This window comes from Neltuma alba, unplaced genomic scaffold, assembly GCF_004799145.2.
Source record: "Neltuma alba isolate B1F8T4 unplaced genomic scaffold, ASM479914v2 tig00012137_pilon, whole genome shotgun sequence".
NCBI lineage: Eukaryota > Viridiplantae > Streptophyta > Magnoliopsida > Fabales > Fabaceae > Neltuma > Neltuma alba.
In genome coordinates this window covers 144860-149881 of record NW_021636687.1, presented here as the reverse complement: position 1 = coordinate 149881, position 5022 = coordinate 144860, and the positions used below count along the sequence as shown (strand labels likewise).

The window sequence follows — 5022 nt, the reverse complement described above, 5'->3', positions numbered from 1 at the left end:
GTTAATAATAAGAATTTGTTATAAAATAAATAATCTACAAGAAATTCATATGTCATCATGATTTCGTTGGACACAACACAAAACTAAATATCTTTTTTTCCCCAATTAAAAATCCATCGCAATCGTCCATTTGAACCTTATAACATGAAGTCATTTTATTTCTTGAAGGATATGTCACGATCTTGTGAGTTACAATTCGCTATCTCGAATCCAGGAGTTTTTGACATCCAGAGCTCCGTTGATCTGGAATTAAACCTAAAATTTAGAGGCAGAGGATCCCGCAGAATAAAACAAAGTGAAATATAGTTTTATTAGATTAAACAGTGCGAAAGTACAACCAGCTGCCAAGATGGAACGCGAAGCCACTTGGATCAATTATTAGCCATATATCACAAGCTCCTCACACATAAAAGAGTAACACAAACATGCCATTACGAGCAATAGAAAAGTACCATTACGTGTATCCAACCTTCAATCCCACACGCATCCACCAGCACCTAACACTAATGGAGATGGATTTCCGAGTATAGCTAATGCTATAACGCTGAAACCTATCCCCGCCCCTGCTTTGATCTTGACCAGCCTTTTCATGCTGTCGAACATGTAGAAGAAGAACCAGCTTTGCCCTTTTACCGTTTATCCCGACGCAATTTCAGCACACAACTGACATGGTAGCAATACTTTCCACCAGACGATACGTAGGACCACCCTCTGAATTTGGGCGGTACGTTTGAATTCCTCCTCTCGCATGCCTTGCACCTGGACGGCATTGTTTCCTGAAGACTCATCCGCGTAGTCGTAGAACCGGGAACAAGCTTTTCTTTCTCAAGGTCCATGCAACAAGGGTGCAAGTCAACGTTGCCTTGGAAATCATGATACACGAAACCTCGAACGTCGCAGCCGCAAGCAACGCACACCAGCTGGTTCGGTCCGCCCGGAGGTCCCCAGAGAAACTTGAATTGGCCCCTACCCGTTAATGGATGGGGTTTGGGTGGCTCCTCAGGGCGAGCTGTGTAACAAAACTTGTGAAGGACGAAGGTACAATTCTGATGTGTACATTGGTGCCTAGGGCCATTCCCTCGTTCTTTGCATCCACTGCACTCAAATGACCTGTTGTTGCGTTCGAACCTCAGGGGGTGGCTATGCTGTGGGTGGTTCATCGTCTCTCCACAATCGCTTACTACCTTGGCACTTTCTTAAGCAGCTTATATAGTGACGTTGTGCGCAAAACAATGAATCAGAAACAGACACCTGTAAAGAGGAAAATACTGATCTGGAATAATCTTCTAGGGCTAGCTGTACTTAATAGTATCTGCTATACTTCTCATTCCTTACAGTCATGCTATTATATTGTTTATCCATTGAGTCTGTGTACAAAACAACGAATCAGAAATAGACACCTCTAAAGAGGAAATTGTTCTGGAATAATCTTACAGGACTGATGTAACTGTCTTGGAGTTTACAAAACGCTGACTTATTTATTGTGCTAACAGTGCGCGCGTGTTGATAAATAGCAGTCGTTGTGTAACCTGATGGTAGCTTGATGCATGCATGTTTTCTAACCAACGTAAGTTAGTCTATTAACAATCATGGTTAGCTTAGTTGAACCAAAGTAGTTAATATTCCTTCAGATTCTTGATACAAGAGCTATTTAATTAATTTGAGTAGATTAAGAAAGTCAAATAAATTAGTTAATTATAATAAATGTAATATGATCTTCCTAAAATAGTCCTCATAATTAAATTGTTTATTAGTATATAAGTTAGATAAATTAGTTTGAGAAAAAATAACAAATATGAAAAGTAAAATAAATTGAAGTATTATATTTATAATCAAATTTAACCTCGGAATTAGTTCTGACAGTAGGGACTGTAGGGAGTGTGCAAAAACAATCCTGCATGCACACAACACATATTTACTCATATGATGTCACGATAGTGCTTAATATAATATGTAATATCCTATTATTTAAAAAGAAAAAAAAATATAAGAGTCAACTTTCCACCAACTTTCGGTGGAAAGTTGAAACTTGAGGGTGGAAAATTTGGGAGAGAGTGGAAAATGGGCAAACGTGTGGAAAAAATTGGTTTGAAGGAAGACTTAGGGGGAGAGAAGGAAGACTTAGGGGATATCATTTAGTCTTAAATATAAGAGACATATATATATATATCAATATGTTTTGTCTCCCAAACTTATTCCCTAAAGTATCCTTGTTTGATTACATATATTAAGGAGTTTCCATCCATTAGTATTTAGTCATGATTAAAAGGATACTAGAAGAAAATCAACTCGTAGATATTGTTGTAAATAACTAATTTAATTAAATTTCTAAATTTATTTAAATTAGTTAAGTAGCTCTTATATTAAAAATCAGAAGGAGTATGTTAAATTGAAAATTCTTTTATCAATGAGATTAACCTGTCGTTAGCGTGTTGTTAATGTGCTATTGGCGTTTTCATGGATTATGAATAACTGCTGTTTAAGTTACACTCGGTTTGAAATGAATGGACCAAGTTCTGGTGTTTAATTATCAAGTGATGAGCACCCAACACTCATCACTTGTTGAGCGATGTGGAAGGTGAAGATTTAAATTTTTAATTAATTATTTTTAAATAAAAGGGACCAGAGGAGTATACGCAAATGCTGCATTATATCTCATTTTCTTTTTCTCTAAAATTTATTTAAAAAATAACAAAACAATAATATAAAAGAATGAAAATGAACTGAAGATCATGATTACCCTTTTCCACACGATCGAGCACCGAAAAATTAGAGAACAAAAAACGCAGAATATTCCATAGACCAGAGTTTACCTCCACATATATACAATTCATAGAAAATCCACTTAAAAATTTTATATTTTCGTGATTAGATCGTTCAATAAAATACTCCCTCCGGTCCTAAATATAAAATCTTCCTTGTGATGTAATTTCATTACAAAATAGGTTTGTTAAAGGTTATATGAAAGGGTAGTTTTAATTTATATGATTAACAAGAGTATTTTAGAGAAAATAATATCTATTTAATACAAATAGCTACAACCTAACTAATTTTTTTAATATTTGTAAATTAGTTATCTAGCTTTTATATTAAGGGTAGGTAGTATTATATTCCTCCGGTTTTTAATATAAGACCTATTTAACTAATTTGATTAGATTAAGGAAATTATATAAGTTAGCTAATTATAAGAAATATAACATGTTTTTCCTAAAACACCACAATCATCTTCCTTAATATTCTTTCTCCCTCTTCTACTCAATTACAGTTGAGGAAGTATCCATAAGGGTAATTTAAGAAATATTAATAAATATGAGAAATAGGTCTTATATTTAGGATCAAAATCAATACAACAATTAGTTCTTATATTAAGAACCAGAGGAGTATGTTATCAGTCGTATAATAGTACTCCAAGGGAAACAAATTCAAAAGTTACCTCGCTGAATGCGAAGAGAAGTTAACCTTCTTGAGATTGGGATGTGATGAGAGGCAGCAGCTAAAGTTCTGTAGTTGAAAACCAGAGAGAGAAAATAAGTAAAGAAGAAACATATTATTGTTTATACCAATCAAAATCCAAAATTTCTAACCATCAACACAGACTTTAATTACCGATATCACTTTATGACCAGCATCACTTCCTTTCGCGTCTGATATATCAAAGCACAGATGAAGACGGCACCAAAACTTCTAGAGTGCACACTTCTTCCTCTTAGAGTGATCGATCACAGAAAAGACAGCAGTATAGGCAGAAGAATAGTAGCAAGAAAAGAAATCTTCAAAACAGGTTTTCTCTTTTTGTTTTCTTTTTTGAATTCAGTTCAGATCTAAAGACTTAAAGGCAAGCAGTACAAAATCTTCTGAAGAAGACAGTTTCTTTTTTGTTTTTTTTTTGTTTTTGGCAATATTAACAAGAAAGCAACCAGCTTAATCAATGAAAAACAAGAGTGACAGCTAAAGAGATTTTAAACGAAAAAACCAACCCCTTTCTCTGAGTGAGTTTATATTGAACAGGACAGGCAGTGAAAGAATTGGAAGAAAGTGTTTTTCCCTTTTTTTCTGATTTTTAAATATTTTTATAGGTATATGATTGACAAGAACGCAACAAAGTTAATGCCAAAGAAGATTAACAGTTTTTTTTTTTAAGATGCAACTTATATTTGGAAATCACCCAAACAAACTCGATCAGAAAATTGAGAACAAGTAAACAAACATCGTACCTGTTTCAGAAAATGAGAAGCTTGATTTGAATTGATTTGGTCTGTAATTTGAAGGAAACTGGCGAAGAAATTGGAAGAACACAGAATGCTGATGAAGAGTTTGAGAGGAATTAGAAACAAAGAAAATGAGAGATCACCAAGAAGAAGTTGCGAACAAAGACCTGCAAGAACGAATAAAAGAAAAGAGTACAGTTTAGCGGCCCATATAGGCCGACAAAGACCTGCATTTTTATATTCAGCATATCTTATCTGGTTAATTAACTCTTAATATTATTATAACAATTTAATTAGTAATTATTGAAGCCCAACACCGAACATCACAAAGCCCAAATGACTAATGGGCTTTTACGTGGATTTTTTGTCATTCTAGATTTTTCTTTTCTGTCCATATTGCTTGTTATACATCTCACTGTCTATATATAGTGACTTACTGTACACCTCGCAAGGCAAGAAATAAGATACTTCATACAGCATTAGCTCCTTTGTGTTTTACTGTCCTTTTTGTGTTTTACTGTCTTTTCATGGTACCAGAGCCACGTTCCAAAATATGTCTTCCTCACCTAGTCTCAATACTACCACAATCACATCTTCTCCCATGTCTCCCTCTTCCTCCTCCAATCCCATTAATACTATCTCTGTTCCTCCTTCTAATCTTCCCCACTATATCACAGTCAAACTTACTCAGGAAAATTATCTTGTTTGGAAAGCTCAAGTTATGCCTTATCTTTATGGACAACAATTGTTTGGTTATATTGATGGCTCTATTCCTCAACCTTCTAAGCTCACTTCTTCTGGTCTTCCAAATCGA

At 34.6% G+C, this 5022-nt stretch overlaps 1 long non-coding RNA gene across 2 annotated transcripts; it reads right to left on the bottom strand.

The window, feature by feature from the left end:
- Positions 1–459: 459 nt before the first annotated feature.
- LOC114723393 (uncharacterized) lies at positions 460–4205 on the bottom strand. Of its 2 annotated transcripts, none has more exons than XR_003738234.1 (3): positions 3607–4205; positions 3434–3501; positions 460–1204 (listed from the first exon to the last, which is right to left on the bottom strand). It is a non-coding gene; the product is annotated as an uncharacterized LOC114723393 (long non-coding RNA). The 2 variants fall into 2 exon arrangements; XR_003738235.1 differs by lacking the exon at positions 460–1204 and adding an exon at positions 1838–1894.
- Positions 4206–5022: the final 817 nt, after the last annotated feature.